Source organism: Coptis chinensis, chromosome 8 (genome assembly GCF_015680905.1).
Source record: "Coptis chinensis isolate HL-2020 chromosome 8, ASM1568090v1, whole genome shotgun sequence".
NCBI classification, from domain to species: Eukaryota; Viridiplantae; Streptophyta; class Magnoliopsida; order Ranunculales; family Ranunculaceae; genus Coptis; species Coptis chinensis.
In genome coordinates this window covers 90,929,416-90,950,343 of record NC_141463.1, presented here as the reverse complement: position 1 = coordinate 90,950,343, position 20,928 = coordinate 90,929,416, and the positions used below count along the sequence as shown (strand labels likewise).

Here is a 20,928-nt window from a genome sequence, read left to right as displayed (position 1 = left end):
TTGGGGGTACATTTTTGATGCTTTGAGGTTCTCTAACACATGAGCCAGATCTCTTCATAAAAAAAAAGATCTGGAACTAAAATTCCCCTATATTGTTTATGGTGGTTGTTGTTGCATATCAAGAGGGTGCGCCATTAATGCCAAAAGGAAAATAAAAGAACAGGATGAATCTTTAACTCGTATTTTCTTTGTTTAGATTTATGTTCTAGGAAAAAGATCGTCAATGGCTAAAGGGATTTTGAGCCACGGGACATTTTATTGGAGAGTTCAGTATATTGTTGATTAGTACAGGTGATTTTAAGAAGATGCGTCCATCAGCAGATCGGAAGATGAGTAAATTTGGCTGCCATATTGCCACTAAGAGTTCGTGATTTCCAGAAGGCAGATTTCCGGTAGTACCTTCGAATGGTTGGTGGACACGTGTATCAAAGAGATATCTATATCTTATCTTAAACTAAGTCAAAAGTAAAGTGTTATTATCGATTTACTGAAAAGCTGTTACGTGGTCACACTGGTCGTGCAGCACCACTAAAGAAAAGAAATTCCATATTATAGAGGAAAAAAGACGAAGTCCTAGAAAACACCGAAATATGCATGGCTTCCCTGTTCCATTTCACTTCCTCCCTATATTAATATCCGCAAGATGCTCATCTTTGGGCAGTTTTCATTAAAATGAGGAAAGTTTTTAAAAGAAGTCTCTATTTGAAAAATAATGAAATACGTAAAGGTCATGGTCTACCAAGTCTAATAGTAATTTGGCTTCAGGTTCTTCAATTTAATATAAATTAAAAGGGTCTTTTCAATGTTATCTTTAAAACAAAAAACAATTCCACCGTTAGTTAATTCCTAATGCAATGTACAAGTTATTGGATATGGATATGGATAATATGGATATGTATTAGCTTAATAGATCTGACTTCAAATGCCTGAGAATTTTTGAAGAAATGGATATGGATTAGTTAATGGATCATGATATGTATTACTTATTGGATATGGATATGTTAAACTTCCAAATGCTTCCCTTAAATATAGGCCAAAACATGATGGGTTTAAGAATAACAGGCCCGGCCACAGGTCGGGCTGCATGGCTAGTTTTATCTTTAATTGCTGCTCTACCTCATATTTGGATTCTTTCAGATGTGGCTTAGCCCATCAGGTTAACCTTTCTGGGGCTCGCACAGAGACCACGTGTATGATAAGTACGAGTTCAGAGTTGTTAGATACTGGATGTACTTTGGTTTAAAAAACAAGATCTACTACAATTAAAATTCCCAATTTCCAAGGATAACAATAAGTTTCCTCATTTGAAAAAAAAATATATTATTTCCTTACCGACCACCTTTAAGTCCATATCCATTTCTGGTAATTTGGGAGGTGAGAAAGTTTGTAGAGAAAAAACGAAAAACTCTTATGATCATCATTTCAGCTCAGTGTTTTGTCCAAGATAAGATCTATTTACGAGAGAGCTGGATGTGTCTTAAAACAAAACGTCTTTCTATTGTTATAAACCCTCTCAAACCTAATCATTCAAACACAGGTTTGTTCTCCACCAACTTTGGTTGGTCAAGAAAGAAGCGTTTAAGGAGAATCCAGCAAGCATGAAGCATGTAGGTTACTAGGTTCAACTGCACCGATATTCTAATTGAAGGTGTTTAAGGTACTACTTTCATTTTGGTTTGTTTGGCTTGTGGATCTTCTGGTCATTTTGTCGGGTCTTACTTACCTCCTTTACTGTGTTGTATATTTGAAAGCTTGTATGCATTGTTTTGTTCAGTTTGATATTTTTTACATTCGTGGAGGGGAATAAAGTATGCTGTGTTTTATTCAATGATTTATTATTTGTGGAAAATGAGAGAGGCAGAGATAGAAGATAGAAAAAGTAAAGGAAGGAAGAAGAAGTTCCCACCTGGTCCAATCATCTAAGGAAAATTTACACCTCATTTTAAAAAAAATGTTGTTTTCCCTGAAATTTGCACCCTTAGAAAAATGTGATTATCAGTTTGTGATCTGCTCTTTAGATTTACTCCTTGTTTATAATCTACCTGTAATCTTACTTCTGTGATTTATCTTTACAATCTTACCCTTGATTTTTCACTCCATTTAAATCATTACAGTGTATTCCTTCCAAAAATCTTGATTTTATTTAAAGAGTTGGCTCCAACCGTTCACTAATAGTAACCCAATTTACTTAACATTCATCAGTTTTAAAGTAAGGAGAAAAATCATATTGGCTTGCTATTCACTTGTGTCGAGATGTGATCTGTTAGTCTTTTCATTCATTATCATATACTAGATTTGATGATGAAAAATCACTGCTCATGTCGCAAACAACCTGGAGAAAAGATTTAGTCATTCTACTGTTTCCGATGTACACCTATGGCAGCATCTGCCGAGGCTCTGTCCTCAGAGGAAGTGTCCAGTGGTCTGCTGAGCACACCTTTGTAGGTTGGGCCAGAGGTCTTGGGATCAAATCCCACTGTCAGTGGGAAAAAAAGGGATTTTAGGTTTAGGGACATTAGAAGCAAATCAAGCTATAACTATTAAAAGAAGGAAGAATAAGTGATTCATGCTATGGGAATGGGATATACTGGGTCATGTTTTTGTTGTTTTTGCATCGTATTTGTTTCATTCTTTGATCGGGGAAAGGACAATGCATATAGACTGTCAGTATCATAATATTGAAACAGCGTATTGACTCTATTGTATGTGAGTAAGGCCTCCAACCCATTTTATCTTCTGCCTCGCACAAAATTATCCTTCATTATTGAATCTCTCTGAGATCTCCTGATGGTCATGCATGACCAAGATATGACTTTGAAACCGAATTCCACAGCCTACGTTGCTTTATGGATTCAACAATTTTGTTCCTCGCGAAGATCACAAACTCTCACACAAGAATTCAATTGAGAAAATCTTCCTCTAACGCTCAAACTTTATTTTTCATCAATACAATTCAATTTTGTAACTTTCTACAACTTGAAAAATAGAAACAAATACTAAATGTAATTCTAATGGAAATAGAAACATGAAATTCGTAATGATAAATACCCTAAAAAATAGAAATAGCCCAAAACACAAATTAGACTCAATTCCTAAAAATACTAATAATACTACCTAATTTGGGAATGATCCCTAAGATACATCATCTCCGGTTTTCTCTACCACCAACTCATCTCCATAATGCTGTGTCGCCTTCGTTCGGTTCTTCACATTCTCTTGTTCTCTGCTTATGCCCACGTAGCAGTTTAGTGGTGGTATACCCTGAAGGAACTGAAATTCTAATGATCAAATGGAAGAACTTAGTTCTGCGTGTATAAAAGGTAGCGTTATCCATGCTATAAGATAATAGGGCCAAGAAAAATCTTTTGTTTCACTTCGTTTACTGGAGTACTCCTGTCTGCCAGTCTCTTAACAATGAAGAATGGCATGCACTTGAAGTAATTTGATTTTCTTCTATTATGTTGTACTTCCATGTTTCTGATAGCTTTGTGGACTATAAAAATTGGATGGATCCAGAATCCTAAACTTAAGCTATATTTGATCCTATGTCTTTATTTGAGCAGGCAGAACCCCTAACCTGGACTTTGAAGGATCGCCCTCTAAGGTTGAGTTTGGAGGATCGCCTTATAAGGCACTAGCAAGGTGAGTTGATGATGAACTTGAATTCTCTTTCATACCAGAAAAATCAACAGCTTATGCTAGGACTAAATATTTTATCATATTGAACTCCCTATTCACATATTCAGAATCAATTCTTACATTTCACTTTTTGTCGTGCAAAAGTGTACATGATGTATCTTGTTGGCAGAAGCGTCAAAACAATGGTTAAACAACAATAATTTTTAATGAAAGGAACACCTAAAACTAGGGTTTAAACCTTCAAACATGAAGAACAATTGACTTAGAATAATATTCAATTAAAACCAATGGCCTATATGCCTTTATATAATAATCCTTGTTCCTAATTCTAAAAGGAAACCAAAATAGAAACCTTGCTAAATAACCTAGTTCTAGAATAAATAGGATACTCTAATAACCTATTACTACTTTAATTAGAATACTAATAAGACAATTAAATATAATTGGTTTTTAATCCGCATCATACCCACGTCTCCCCGCCTTGAAAGAAACTCGTCCTCAAGTTTGGAGTTATGGAAATCCATCAACGCACAAAAGCTTCATATGATCATACATGTCACCCTCCCTGGGTTGCAGAAAATCCGACCTCAAATTTTGGCTTTGTAGCGACTCACAAAAAGATCCAAGAACCACATAGCTACTAGTGCCCCATTCTGAAAATTACATTGATTTGAGAGGTTGCAAATTATGAAAGTTGTGGTCACACACTTTGTTGTGGCGTGTAAAATCCTTCTCGAAATTGGACCTGTCATCGGCATTTTATCGAACAAAGGGGAATCATTGGTCAGGAAAACAACAGTTAGATCATTGTGATGAGCTGAGCATGCGACACCACAAAACCAACTAGTGTCTGGAATGTTGCGAGGAAATCCAAGGGTTGTTTTGTGAAGACTGAAAGCTGAGGTAGTTAATATGGATCCCTTGGCGGCTTGATTAGATGAATCTAGGAATTCTGAAACAACATAGTGTCCAGGTGGAAAAGTTTCTGGAGAGTCCCAACTAGACTTATGTGTAAATGTGTTGTCTACAGAAGGTAAAATTTGAAGAATGGAACCTTGCTTATTTGCTTTGAAAGTATCTACTCCATGAACAGCAATCGCGTAGTTGCTCCACACATGAACCAGTTATTTTACATCCACTACAGGACCATCTCCTCCAATTCTATCAATTATTGCACATGCTTTACGTAAACATTTCATGAACACATATCCAGGAAATATGCTGGACTTAATAACGATGCCAGAATTGGATAGCAACAGTGGTTGGATCTGCGAAAGGTTAAGAGCTTGTCCAATTTTAGTAGAATGCAGAAAGTACACACCTTCGGAGTCGTCTTGTTCATATTGTTGTTCAGTCCATGGTGTAACACTTTTCTCTATGGTTGGAGTGATGAATAAATTTGGAAACTGGGAGAAAGGGTGGAAGAAGCGCTATGACTTGCCAATACTGCATTACTTTCATAATTTTTAGATGGAAGAAGTGGGACTGCAGATCATACAACACTAGTGGAACCCGCGCTTTGACTTTGATCCAATTCCTCCTTTACATCATCCACTAATGTGAGGTTTTGTAGCGCGATGACATTGTTGAGGATGAACAGCTAGGGATGTTGTAATGTGTAACAATACCATGTGGAGTTTGACTCAACGAATGACCAAGCTGGTCTACCTGATCATGCCCTTGCTGATGTGAGGTACCACTAGACCAGGTATCACGACTGTCTTGTGGACTTTGGAGCTATTGCAGACCCTTACAATGTGAAACAACTCACTCATTATCCCCATGAATATTCTGGTCATCCTGTCCATAACCAAAATTGTTTAATGGAACATCTGCCAAAGCCCATGTGGGGGTTTTATCGTGAATTGGACGACTTCTTCTCCTTCTGTCTTCATCGTCTTCACTTAAACTCTATTCAACAGGTGGTAGTGCTTTCATGCTATTGAGACCTTGGGGAGGACGACCATGATGTCGCTGATGATTCCTTTTTTTAAAAATCGCCATCAAAGGATGGTTCCTTTTCAGATCTTCTATGCCGAATACAACCTGTTGCAGTGACATTGAGATCCTTGTAAGTTCGTTGTTTACCAGTGATTTGATGAACTCGGTCCTTGCAAGTTGGCTCTCTCACAATCCTGTTTCTCATCATTTTTTCTGAGGTTTGAGCCACAACTTTGTCAATACTTCTTGTTACGATGGGAGGTGCTTGAGGGTGGTGCTGAACATGCTTGTAGTGACATTGGCGAATGGGTTTCAGGATTTCTGGAGGGCTGAGTTACTATAATGATAGTGATCAACATGAGCATAATCATGGAGGTGAAGAAATTGGTTGTGGTTGGGGCAAACAGATGAATGATGACGACCCAATTTACAAATACAAAATTGTTGGTACGGTTCGTCTTGATTTTGATGGGTGGAAAAATTAGAGGAAATCTAGTGGTGGCTGCTCAGAGTGGCTGGTGAAATAACTCATCAATGCAATGCTAGCGTGATGGATAACATGTCTCGAAATCATCTTGCATACCTTGATCAAAACACTCTTCATCATTAGAATCAGTTAATGACTCTTTAATCGCAATAATCATCATGAACGTACGATCTTCGTGGTGCAATATTTTGGCAGCATCAATTGGGAGTTGGGGAACGAATTTTAGAGAGGTTCATACCTTCTTGAAGCAGGAAATCTCTCACAGCAGTTCCGATTTAAATCACAAGTTTTCCAAGTATGAGGATCGGTATGGTACTTCGATCCATGGGGATTTCACAGCGGCGGTGATTCTAACAGTGAAGGCCTAGATGCTTTTATATAATAGTCCTTGTTCCTAATTCTAAAAGGGAAACCAAAATAGAAACCTTGCTAAATAACCCTATTACCACTGGGCGGTGATTCATATAGTCCTTGTTTCTAATTCTAAAATGAAACCAAAATAGAAACCTTGTTAAATAACTCTATTACTACTTTTATTAGAATACTAATGAGACAATTAAATATAATTGGTCCTTAATCCATGAGCTGCATCCAAATAGAGACACAAAACAACTATATATCATCAGGTTATGCAATATTACATTTACAGAGATTTTGGTTTTCTATAGTGTGTTATTGATATATTGATTTTGGTTTTTAAATTGTGTCATAGCAAATCCCCAAACTAGTCCCATGGATCAAACAATTAGAACCAACCAAAGCCAGAGGCTACGTTTTGTTTTTATGGTTTGCCAAAATTCGTTCGTTAAGAATAAAATGAATTCACAGTTAAATCAATTAAAAGCAATTGTGATGATTTATTATGACATTGAAGGATTTCTCTAAATGGTAATTAACTAAATCAATAAGAGAAAGGTAGAAGAAATCGAAAGATTTCTCTAAATGATAATTAACTAAATCAATAAGAGAAAGGTAAGTAGAAAGTTCATTTGATGCATCAAAATAAAAGGATATACGCATCTTATATCTCATAAGTTCTGTTAAAGATCATAAATTCACCTGTTAACTGAGCAGAGAAACATGGTTTTAAAGTTAATGCTGATCTCTAAAAGTGATTATCAATGTAGAAAATCAATATTGTTTCTAGTCTTTCCATTATGTGAGGTCCTCCAATCCTGCAAGCATAAATAAGTTTTGTTTAGAAAGATATTGACTGATTGACTAATCATAAAACAACTGTTTGAAGTTTACCTGCTCTTCCTGGTCATAAATTGGACGAACAACTTTTTCCCGCATTCTCCCTATGTTACCTCGTTGGTCTAATCTCAGGCATCCTTCTTCTCCCCAACACAACCCATACGAATTTTGTGCTATATAGAAAGGAACTCCTTTCTCCTCACCATAACCTATCAGTACAAGAGCATGTCTTTTGAGTCTATATTTGAGTCCATGCTTTTCATTTTCTATCTGAGATAATTTCTGTTGATAGGTGATTTCCGATTGAGATCGAATACCCTACATAGACAGCAAGATAGAAAATTTTCAGAGTTGGAGAAATCAAGTAGCTTGCTCCAAGTGCTTCATATTTTTTGAATATTCCTTATTTCAAAAGGTACCTCTGTGTAGTTCATTATGACTTCTCCATCAACTCCTACAATTACTGGATTCTTTCTGATTGCTTCCATGAGTTCCTTGTCTGTGGGATCTGTCAAATGACTATATGTTCGAAGATAGACTTTTCTCTTACCCTATTGAACATAAAAAAAAAAACAAAGAATTTATGAACAGAAGATCAATTTAGTCCAAAAGTACTATCATGGGTAACGACAATATTATAAAGACACAAAACATAATAAAACCAAAGTATAGGTCCGATAACAAAACACAATGAAAACATTTATTTTTTTATTTTAAATAATAAAACCAAGACATCATTAAGAATGGAATTGGCTCCATCATCTAACCAATGAAAGAATTAAGTTTTAGATAGATTTTGGTTGTACCACATTTACAGCTCATTGTCTTCTCTCTAGCTATCAATATGCAGAAAAAGGAAACCATAGATTTTCACATAAAAACGGAAAAGTAACAAGTTAGAGAATAGGTCAAGAACACATTAGCAATCTACTATATGCTCATGCTTTAAAGACATCTGCATGTCACAATATAATGAGTAAATCTATCTCATCTTCACACCATTAGAGATTTGACCCTTGGAATGTTTTTGTGACTTAAAGACAAAAGTTGACTGCACAAAAAAAGTACCCACACAAAAAAAATACCCACGGGATAAATTTTTGGCAAATGTTACTAAAATTCTTTGAGATACTAGTTGATGTTAATTGTGCATTTAGTTGCTAAAAACAACAATGTGTTGTTAGTTTTGTACCGTTGGATAAGTTCTCGCAGCTAAGGTCGATATAATTTAGGGTACATGGGATGCCTGAATAAGTCTTCCACACTAAAAGGTAATAGGTGTTAGAGAAAGAAGACATGGACTCGGGTGATTTTCTAGCATTCTTCACCTGGACTGCTGCCTGAGAATCAGACTCCACCCAAATGCCTGTCCACCCTGGTTGAACTCTTTAGAAATAGTGAAATACTAGTGCACTTTGTTGAAGGATCAGATTTCATTATCAATTTTAAAACTTTGTTAATAGTAGAATAATTCATTCTGGAATAATGTACTTATATTTACTAATTAGGCTTGAAGTTTCATTGGCTGAAACTCTCAAAATTCAGGCTTGTGTGGTGCAGAGTTTTTCTGTTTTTTTCCCCTCTCTTGGTTTCCTGGATATTAGTCGAATCTAAGAGGCTTAAATTGGATTTATGCACCTATTTACGAGAGAGCTGGATGTGTCTTAAAACAAAACGTCTTTCTATTGTTATAAACCCTCTCAAACCTAATCATTCAAACACAGGTTTGTTCTCCACGAACTTTGGTTGGTCAAGAAAGAAGCGTTTAAGGAGAATCCAGCAAGCATGAAGCATGCAGGTTACTAGGTTCAACTGCACCGATATTCTAATTGAAGGTGTTTAAGGTACTGCTTTCATTATCCATCCATATTATTCCTCAAGGTACATATGTCGCCATCAATACGTAGAATGTGTTTAAACAATCTCTGTTCTGGATTTTTCTTACGGCCTTATAGTGAAGTAGTGATTGACATGCCATAAAGTGGTTATGAACAATGAGTTTAAGGAACGTAGAAAGTTTAAGGAATACTGGAGCTTCACTTCAAGCTCTCAACTCTAAAGGGGGACCGATTTTTTAAAATGCTATTAAATGCCAATTGTCCGTGTTTCTATTCATGCTCCATCTAGTTCAAAAGAGCTTCTTTAACTCCTATGCATGTAATAATTATAAATTTAATTATTTTATGTTCAGTGTGCATTTCATGTTGGTTTGTTTGGCTTGTGGATTTTCTGGTCATTTTGTCGTGTCTTACTTACCTCCTTTACTGTGTTGTATATTTGAAAGCTTGTATGCATTGTTTTGTTCAGTTTGATATTTTTTACATTCGTGGAGGGGAATAAAGTATGCTGTGTTTTATTCAATGATTCATCATTTGTGGTTAATGAGAGAGGCAGAGATAGAAGATAGAAAAAGTAAAGGAAGGAAGAAGAAGTTCCCACCTGGTCCAATCATCTAAGGAAAATTTACACCTCATTTTAAAAAAAATGTTGTTTTCCCTGAAATTTGCACCCTTAGAAAAATGTGATTATCAGTTTGTGATCTGCTCTTTAGATTTACCCCTTGTTTATAATCTACCTGTAATCTTACTTCTGTGATTTATCTTTACAATCTTACCCTTGATTTTTCACTCCATTTAAATCATTACAGTGTATTCCTTCCAAAAATCTTGATTTTATTTAAAGAGTTAGCTCCAACCGTTCACTAATAGTAACCCAATTTACTTAACATTCATCAGTTTTAAAGTAAGGAGAAAAATCATATTGGCTTGCTAAATTGCATATCCGTTTCACTTGTGTCGAGATGTGATCTGTTAGTCTTTTCATTCATTATCATATACTAGATTTGATGATGAAAAATCACTGCTCATGTCGCAAACAACCTGGAGAAAAGATTTAGTCATTCTACTGTTTCCGATGTACACCTATGGCAGCATCTGCCGAGGCTCTCTCCTCAGAGGAAGTGTCCAGTGGTCTACTGAGCACACCTTTGTAGGTTGGGCCAGAGGTCTTGGGATCAAATCCCACTGTCACTGTCAGTGGGAAAAAAAGGGATTTTAGGTTTAGGGACATTAGAAGCAAATCAAGCTATAACTATTAAAAGAAGGAAGAATAAGTGATTCATGCTATGGGAATGGGATATACTGGATCATGTTTTTGTTGTTTTTGCATCGTATTTGTTTCATTCTTTGATCAGGGAAAGGACAATGCATATAGACTGTCAGTATCATAATATTGAAACAGCGTATTGATTCTATTGTATGTGAGTGAGGCCTCCAACCCATTTTATCTTCTGCCTCGCACAAAATTATCCTTCATTATTGAATCTCTCTGAGATCTCCTGATGGTCATGCATGACCAAGATATGACTTTGAAACCGAATTCCACAGCCTACGTTGCTTTATGGATTCAACAATTTTGTTCCTCACGAAGATCACAAACTCTCACACAAGAATTCAATTGAGAAAATCTTCCTCTAACGCTCAAACTTTATTTTTCATCAATACATTCAATTTTGTAACTTTCTACAACTTGGAAAATAGAAACAAATACTAAATGTAATTCTAATGGAAATAGAAACTTGAAATTCGTAATGATAAATACCCTAAAAAATAGAAATAGCCCAAAACACAAATTAGACTCAATTCCTAAAAACCCCTAAAAATACTAATAATACTACCTAATTTGGGAATGATCCCTAAGATACATCATCTCCGTTTTTCTCTACCACCAACTCATCTCCATCATGCTGTGTCGCCTTCGTTCGGTTCTTCACATTCTCTTGTTCTCAGCTCATGCCCACGTAGCAGTTTAGTGGTGGTATACCCTGAAGGAACTGAAATTCTAATGATCAAATGGAAGCACTTAGTTCTGCGTGTATAAAAGGTATCATTATCCATGCTATAAGATAATAGGGCCAAGAAACATCTTTTGTTTCACTTCGTTTACTGGAGTACTCCTGTGTGCCAGTCTCTTAACAATGAAGAATGACATGCACTTGAAGTAATTTGATTTTCTTCTATTATGTTGTACTTCCATGTTTCTGATAGCTTTGTGGACTATAAAAATTGGATGGATCCAGAATCCTAAACTTAAGCTATATTTGATCCTATGTCTTTATTTGAGCAGGCAGAACCCCTAACCTGGACTTTGAAGGATCGCCCTCTAAGGTTGAGTTTGGAGGATCGCCTTATAAGGCACTAGCAAGGTGAGTTGATGATGAACTTGAATTCTCTTTCATACCAGAAAAATCAACAGCTTATGCTAGGACTAAATATTTTATCATATTGAACTCCCTACTCACATATTCAGAATCAATTCTTACATTTCACTTTTTGTCGTGCAAAAGTGTACATGATGTATCTTGTTGGCGGAAGCGTCAAAACAATGGTTAAACATCAATAATTTTTAATGAAAGGAACACCTAAAACTAGGGTTTAAACCTTCAAACATGAAGAACAATTGTCTTAGAATAATATTCAATTAAAACCAATGGCCTATATGCCTTTATATAATAATCCCTGTTCCTAATTCTAAAAGGAAACCAAAATAGAAACCTTGCTAAATAACCTTGTTCTAGAGTAAATAGGATACTCTAATAACCTATTACTACTTTAATTAGAATACTAATAAGACAATTAAATATAATTGGTTTTTAATCCGCATCATACCCACATCTCCCCGCCTTGAAAGAAACTCGTCCTCGAGTTTGGAGTTATGGAAATCCATCAACGCACAAAAGCTTCATATGATCATACATGTCACCCTCCCTGGGTTGCAGAAAATCCGACCTCAAATTTTGGCTTTGTAGTGACTCACAAAAAGATCCAAGAACCACATAGCTACTAGTTCCCCATTTTGAAAATTACATTGATTTGAGAGGTTGCAAATTATGAAAGTTGTGGTCACACATTTTGTTGTGGCGTGTAAAATCCTTCTCGAAATTGGACCTGTCATCGGCATTTTATTGAACGAAGGGGAATCATTGGTCAGGAAGGCAACAGTTTGATCATTGTGATGAGCTGAGCATGCGACACCACAAAACCAACTAGTGTCTGGAATGTTGCGAGGAAATCCAAGGGTTGTTTTGTGAAGACTGAAAGCTGAGGTAGTTAATATGGATCCCTTGGCGGCTTGATTAGATGAATCTAGGAATTCTGAAACAACATAGTGCCCAGGTGGAAAAGTTTCTGGAGAGTCCCAACTAGACTTATGTGTAAATGTGTTGTCTACAGAAGGTAAAATTTGAAGAATGGAACCTTGCTTATTTGCTTCGAAAGTATCTACTCCATGAACAGCAATCGCGTAGTTGCTCCACACATGAACCAGTTGTTTTACATCCACTACAGGACCATCTCCTCCAATTCTATCAATTATTGCACATGCTTTACGTAAACATTTCATGAACACATATCCAGGAAATATGCTGGAATTAATAACGATGCCAGAATCGGATAGCAACAGTGGTTGGATCTGCGAAAGGTTAAGAGCTTGTCCAATTTTAGTAGAATGCAGAAAGTACACACCTTCGGAGTCGTCTTGTTCATATTGTTGTTCAGTCCATGGTGTAACACTTTTCTCTATGGTTGGAGTGATGAATAAATTTGGAAACTGGGAGAAAGGGTGGAAGAAGCGCTATGACTTGCCAATACTGCATTACTTTCATAATTTTTAGATGGAAGAAGTGGGACTGCAGATCATACAACACTAGTGGAACCCGCGCTTTGACTTTGATCCAATTCCTGCTTTACATCATCCACTAATGTGAGGTTTTGTAGCGCGATGACATTGTTGAGGATGAACAGCTAGGGATGTTGTAATGTATAACAATACCATGTGGAGTTTGACTCAACGAATGACCAAGCTGGTCTACCTGATCATGCCCTCGCTGATGTGAGGTACCACTAGACCAGGTATCACGACTGTCTTGTGGACTTTGGACCTATTGCAGACCCTTACAATGTGAAACAACTCACTCAGTATCCCCATGAATATTCTGGTCATCCTGTCCATAACCAAAATTGTTTAATGGAACATCTGCGAAAGCCCATGTGGGGGTTTTATCGTGAATTGGAGCACGACTTCTTCTCCTTCTGTCTTCATCGTCTTCACTTAAACTCTATTCAATAGGTGGTAGTGCTTTCATGCTATTGAGACCTTGGGGAGGACGACCATGATGTCGCTGATGATTCCTTTTTTTCAAAATTGCCATCAAAGGATGGTTCCTTTTCAGATCTTCTATGCCGAATACAACCTGTTGCAGTGACATTGAGATCCTTGTAAGTTCGTTGTTTACCAGTGATTTGATGAACTCGGTCCTTGCAAGTTGGCTCTCTTGTAACAATATTCTCACAATCCTGTTTCTCATCATTTTTTCTGAGGTTTGAGCCACAACTTTGTCAATACTTCTTGTTACGATGGGAGGTGCTTGAGGGTGGTGCTGAACATGCTTGTAGTGACATTGGGGAATGGGTTTCAGATTTCTGGAGGGCTGAGTTACTATAATGATAGTGATCAACATGAGCAGAATCATGGAGGTGAAGAAATTGGTTGTGGTTGGGTGCAAACAGATGAATGATGACGACCCAATTTACAAATACAAAATTGTTGGTACGGTTCATCTCGATTTTGATGGGTGGAAAAATTAGAGGAAATCTAGTGGTGGCTGCTCAGAGTGGCTGGTGAAATAACTCATCAATGCAATGCTAGCGTGATGGATAACATGTCTCGAAATCATCTTGCATACCTTGATCAAAACACTCTTCATCATTAGAATCAGTTAATGACTCCCTTTAATCGCATAATAATCATCATGAGCGTCACGATCTTAGGTGGTGCAATATTTTGGCAGCATCAATTGGGAGTTGGGGAGCGAATTTTAGAGAGGTTCATACCTTCTTGAAGCAGGAAATCTCTCACAGCAGTTCGATTTAAATCACAAGTTTTCCAAGTATGAGGATCGGTATGGTACTTGATCCATGGGGATTTCACAGCCGGTGATTCTAACAGTGAAGGCCTAGATGCTTTTATATAATAGTCCTTGTTCCTAATTCTAAAGGGAAACCAAAATAGAAACCTTGCTAAATAACCCTATTACCACTGGTGATTCATATAGTCCTTGTTTCTAATTCTAAAATGAAACCAAAATAGAAACCTTGTTAAATAACTCTATTACTACTTTTATTAGAATACTAATGAGACAATTAAATATAATTGGTCCTTAATCCATGAGCTGCATCCAAATAGAGACACAAAACAACTATATATCATCAGGTTATGCAATATTACATTTACAGAGATTTTGGTTTTCTATAGTGTGTTATTGATATATTGATTTTGGTTTTTAAATTGTGTCATAGCAAATCCCCAAGCTAGTCCCATGGATCAAACAATTACAACCAACCAAAGCCAGAGGCTACGTTTTGTTTTTATGATTTGCCAAAATTCGTTCATTAAGAATAAAATGAATTCACAGTCAAATCAATTAAAAGCAATTGTGATGATTTATTATGACATTGAAGGATTTCTCTAAATGGTAATTAACTAAATCAGTAAGAGAAAGGTAGAAGAAATCGAAAGATTTCTCTAAATGATAATTAATTAAATCAATAAGAGAAAGGTAAGTAGAAAGTTCATTTGATGCATCAAAATAAAAGGATATACGCATCGTATATCTCATATGTTCTGTTAAAGATCATAAATTCACCTGTTAACTGAGCAGAGAAACATGGTTTTAAAGTTAGTGCTGATCTCTAAAAGTGATTATCAATTGTAGAAAATCAATATTTTTTCTAGTCTTTCCATTATGTGAGGTCCTCCAATCCTGCAAGCATAAATAAGTTTTGTTTAGAAAGATATTGACTGATTGACTAATCATAAAACAACTGTTTGAAGTTTACCTGCTCTTCCTGGTCATAAATTGGACGCACAACTTTTTCCCGCATTCTCCCTATGTTACCTCGTTGGTCTAATCTCAGGCATCCTTCTTCTCCCCAACACAACCCATACGAATTTTGTGCTATATAGAAAGGAACTCCTTTCTCCTCACCATAACCTATCAGTACAAGAGCATGTCTTTTGAGTCTATATTTGAGTCCACGCTTTTCATTTTCTGTCTGAGATAATTTCTGTTGATAGGTGATTTCCGATTGAGATCGAATACCCTACATAGACAACAAGATAGAAAATTTTCAGAGTTAGAGAAATCAAGTAGCTTGCTCCAACTGCTTCATATTTTTTGAATATTCCTTATTTCAAAAGGTACCTCTGTGTAGTTCATTACGACTTCTCCATCAACTCCTACAATTACTGGATTCTTTCTGATTGCTTCCATGAGTTCCTTGTCTGTGGGATTTTTCAAATGACTATATGTTCGAAGATAGACTTTTCTCTTACCCTATTGAACATTAAAAAAAAAACAAATAATTTATGAACAGAAGATCAATTTAGTCCAAAAGTACTATCATGGGTAACGACAATATTATAAAGACACAAAACATAATAAAACCAAAGTATAGGTCCGATAACAAAACACAATGAAAACATTTATTTTTTTATTTTAAATAATAAAACCAAGACATCATTAAGAATGGAATTGGCTCCATCATCTAACCAATGAAAGAATTAAGTTTTAGATAGATTTTGGTTATACCACATTTACAGCTCATTGCCTTCTCTCTAGCTATCGATATGCAGAAAAAGGAAACCATAGATTTTCACATAAAAACGGAAAAGTAACAAGTTAGAGAATAGGTCAAGAACACATTAGCAAACTATTATATGCTCATGCTTTAAAGACATCTGCATGTCACAATATAATGAGTAAATCTATCTCATCTTCACACCATTAGAGATTTGGCCCTTGGAATGTTTTTGATACTTAAAGACAAAAGTTTACTGCACAAAAAAAGTACCCACACAAAAAAAATACCCATGGGATAAAATTTTGGCAAATGTTACTAAAATTCTTTGAGATACTTGTTGATGTTAATTGTGCATTTAGTTGCTAAAAACAACAATGTGTTGTTAGTTTTGTACCGTTGGATAAGGTCTCGCAGCTAAGGTAGATATAATTTAGGGTACATGGGATGCCTGAATAAGTCTTCCACACTAATAGGCAATAGGTGTTAGAGAAAGAAGACATGGACTCGGGTGATTTTCTAGCGTTAGCATTGTCGTCTCCAAGTTGTTTAGTTGTCAATCACCTTTGTTAATTTGATATGTAAGGGTATTATAGGGGTGCCTGAGGCATGTTTCCTGGTTTGGGGTGCAGCACGCCACTACGTCTGAGTGGCATGCTGCACCCCAAACCAGGAAACAAGAGCCAAAGGTGTCCTTGGTGAGATAATCTAGTGCCAATGGCAGCAATAATGCCATGTGTGCTCCATCAACACTGGGCAAATGATGATGCAATCATGGTTAATAATATGTAACAAAATGATGTGTTGTCTTATTCTGGATTTTGTAATTATTTACACCAATGAACATGATGCATGGACTATGACGGGTGGCATGTATAAGTTTCTTTTCACTTGATCCTACTTGGTTACTTTTGTTTTATGGCAGGTCTCGTTGTTTATAAGCTATGTTGTTTATAAGCTATAACGTAATCTCTATATATTTCGCAGGATGATGGACCTGCATCATCCCCTACTCCGCAACCTCTAATAGATGCTCGTCTTGGCTCACCTGAATTTGGTTGGCCCCTAAATGGTTTCAGTGGATGGCCATCAATAACAGATCGGTACATAATGGTCCCTACCTAGACCCATATATTCGTTTAAGTTGTTTTGAATCTTGTTGTATCATTCATATTCTTTCACCACTAACATAAATAGGAATAAGAAAAATGTTCCGTAGAATTCCCATCCTTAAAAGTTGGAAATTACAGGAACAATTAAAGTCAAAACAGTTTGTTAGAGATAATGATATACTTAAGATATTGGTTCTCATATAACCTATAATGATGAAATGTGTACCTTTATGTTCTCTTGGTCAGCTTTGCATAAATCTTTCGGTCCAATATTAGGATAATCGACTTCCAATTGCAAGCCTTCTGTAACGATATATTGCAAGTTTTTTAAGAAATCACGTCCTTGATTTCCAAAACAGTATTGATCACAGTCAATTAACTGTTGCATTGAGAGAGACAATTTTTCTTTAGTTTTGATGGTAAATACTGCTTCAACGGCCAAAGAGTTTGCTGCGGCATAGCATCCACCTGTGATAAAGAGTACATTGTAATCTCTCTTTGTACGACAGTTTTACTATAGGGTGAAAATATCATAAAACACCGAATGTACCTTTAAATTGCATCTTGGGCTCGCTCATTACATTAACTTTTCTCCAGTCGAAAGGAATCAAGTGCTGCACAATTAAGTAATGGTTATAAAGGTTTTGTTTAAAGCCAAGACATTTTGTTATTCATCAACTTACCGGAGGCATTGCAGAAGCCATTACAATTCCAAACCTGTCCAGTGGAAGTATTTTAATCACATGTGAGTGAATAAGTCTTGAAGGTGTTGCTCATTTCATTTACTGAAATTCCACATTGTTGATGCTGTACCAAGAATTCTACCATTGATATTGTTCAGTTAGATTTATAAAATTTGGACCTTTTTCTCCTAATGATGATATTATGATGAACGAGTACAATGTCTATATTACTATGGCGGTTTATGAAATTAATCGATAAGCTACACCATAATGACATCTCCCCACAATGAAAAGCAGTCACATTTTAAGATTAAAAGTGTCACATTTGTGGGATTTCTCTGTTCTCAGAAAAAGAATGCACATGTATGTCAGTTGTCACTAACGAAGCCAAAAGTATAACGTCAGAGAGCTATTGTCAAGGACTTGAGATTAGAAGCTATTAAAATGGTGCCCATCCAACACCCACACCCAGTCAAGTTGATTCAACACATATAATGAAGGATAGTGCAAACCCATGAAATGTATGTATAAACACCATTAAGATTACCTCCAGCATAGATTATAATAGTAAAAATAAGAGAAAGTAGAAAGGTTTAACCTTGAGAGAGACAGATATGGGAAATGTGGGTCACTGCAGTCTCTATAACAAGAGCAACAAGAGTGACAAGGGCTAGAATGAGAAGTAAGAGCTTTTAAAAGTGTGGGACGGGTGAGATGTCGGGTGGGCAAGTAGCATTCCGATAAGTTGTGTTACATTACTTACATCCTATAGCCTATAGGTTCTTTGAGAGAGAAGTGAGTGTTTCATATTTAGCTGGACTGTTTACTGGTAATGTTCTCTATCAACAATAACCAGCTTGTAAGCTTTTGATATAAGCTCACAATGTATACTTTTCTCTCTGTATAACATACATTTTACTGCTGACTTGGCAAAACAAAAGCACACTCAAATTACACTTCACCTATTTTGCGCAAACATCAAATGGAAAACTTTGGGGGGTTACTTATTGTTACTGGAGAGTACCAAACCATCAATTTCCAACTAGCAGTCACTATGTAAACTAGTTGCAATAGTTACAGACTTACAGCGCAATGACACTTTCAAGGGCCGTTTGGCAAAGATTTTAAGTAGAAATATATATGTGCAATAACCTAACTTTAATAGGCAATTTCTAAATAAACATTTGTGGAAAAAACAATACCAAATAATTAAGCACTACACGAGACTTATCAGTTTGTGATGAATTATCGTGATTTTCTGACTAGATAAACTGCCTTAAAAATACAAACAAACAAAGGGAAATAAGGTGACACATTGCAAGGGAAGACTCCACAATTTTAAGCTAGTTTTTATTTTAGTTTTTATGTTTAACTAAATATCTCAATTTGGGAATGAGGTAATAGTTTCTAAACATTTTTACCACACAAGTATTGGAGATCGTAATGGATTATTTATTGGTTATTATAATAATAGTTACCAAATAATGTAGAAACTAGAAAGAACATGTTTACATTTTAACGTTTGACATAAATCTTTTTTTTTTTTGTTGGTAAAACATTTGACATAAATCAATCATGGGATTTAAACTACGTGCATGGCATTTTAGAAACAACCCGAGTCTTTTTGTCTTCTACGCATGGTATTTTAGAAACAGATAAGGATGCTAATAACCAAAATTTTCGCAAAAAGTTCATCAAAAAAATAAATAATACCATAGTCATTGATGAACTTTGTAAAATTGTAGAAAATAAGAGATTAATGTGAGGGGGCATGTCAAATTTTTTTGTTGTCAATTTTCATTTTGGGGGGGGGGGGGGGCTCCATATCTTACGTGGCATTCAAATTATATTTCTTTTTCCAATAAAAAAAAGATAGAATCAAAAAAATAACTAATAACTTATCTAATTAAATAACTAACACCTGAAATAGTAACAAACAAATAGCAAAAATCTTACCTATATTTCCACAAACAAATTAAACAAAAAAAATAAAGAAGATAAAAAAAATAAAGTAAAAAAATAAAACCCAACATCCTAAAAAAAGTTGGGCACCCAAAAAATTCACCTTTGTCATTCTCAATCCCCTCACTCTCTTTCTTGTCACAAAATTCTATTTTTTTTTTTATCACTTAAGTTTACATTAATTTTGAATGGAGAAAAAAAATTCATATGATTATTTATCTATTGACTTAAACAAATATTTTGATGATTATGTCAAAAAATCTTTTTTGGGGAGTTAAGATTTATTTTTCTTTATTTTCTTTCTTTCTTTGGTTGAATTGTTTGTGGAAATATAGGCAAGTTTTTTATTTATTTGTTATTTTGGTTTTAGTAATTTAACATTATAAATGTTTAACATTGTCAAAAGTTGTACCGAAATTAAAGAATATGGGTCGTTGGATAATTTCATAACATTATAAACAATTTTTGACGAGGTTGTACATCTTCAAGTGAATTGATTTTTTATAAAGATGATACCTATTGTGTGAATCTCCACAAAAAATTAGTTTCTAATTCATTGTATTTAATGGTGGAATTTTTTTGGAGTCATTTTTAAATGGAGGAGTTCGTATAAATGTATAATCATACTTTTTTATCACCATTGAAGCACGCTGGAGTTACAAATAAACAAATTCCGTCGTAGCATAAGCATACATGTTTTTCATGTCTAATTCGTTTTGAAGAAATCTAATTTGAGTACACATTTGTCTAATTTGAGTACACATTTGTTGTGAACTTGTGATTGCTGATTGACTATTATTTGACCATATGAATTTGTTGTGGGCTTTAGGAGAAGGTCCATTATGAGAGGCCCACACACACATATATAAAACAAAAAAATCAAAAAACATTGAATGGAAAGAAAGAGAAGAACATTGCGCGCGAAAATGAGAGCGATTAATTCTAGCAGTTACCCTAATCTCAGGAGAAATGTCGTTCAATTCAATAAAACTAGTCGCAATCCATCTTCCCATTTTGTTTCATTATCAAATATTAAACCAAAAAGAAATTTCTCGTTAGTTGCTAAAGTTCCAGTTCAAGATGAAGCGAGAAGGAAGCAAAAAAAAATTGTTACTTTCTTATTAATAGCTGCAGGGCCGGCTCAACCATATAGCAAAGTAGGCCTCCGCTTAGGGCCCGTAGCCCAAGGTCCCCCCACAATATAATCCAGTCATTGTCCACTATTGATTTATTAGTGGGAAAATAAAGAAAAAAAATTAAAACCAAAACCC

The 20,928-nt window shown here is 35.5% G+C and overlaps 1 long non-coding RNA gene across 3 annotated transcripts; it reads left to right on the top strand.

Moving 5' to 3' along the window:
• Nucleotides 1-1,088: 1,088 nt before the first annotated feature.
• On the top strand, nt 1,089-17,248 carry LOC147484266 (uncharacterized). Of its 3 annotated transcripts, none has more exons than XR_015203479.1 (6): nt 1,089-1,374; nt 1,538-1,657; nt 3,564-3,642; nt 8,989-9,108; nt 11,390-11,468; nt 16,888-17,248. It is a non-coding gene; the product is annotated as an uncharacterized LOC147484266 (long non-coding RNA). The 3 variants fall into 3 exon arrangements; XR_015203480.1 differs by lacking the exon at nt 1,089-1,374 and adding an exon at nt 7,557-7,679 and having other exon boundaries at nt 1,392-1,657; XR_015203478.1 differs by lacking the exon at nt 1,089-1,374 and having other exon boundaries at nt 1,375-1,657.
• Nucleotides 17,249-20,928: the final 3,680 nt, after the last annotated feature.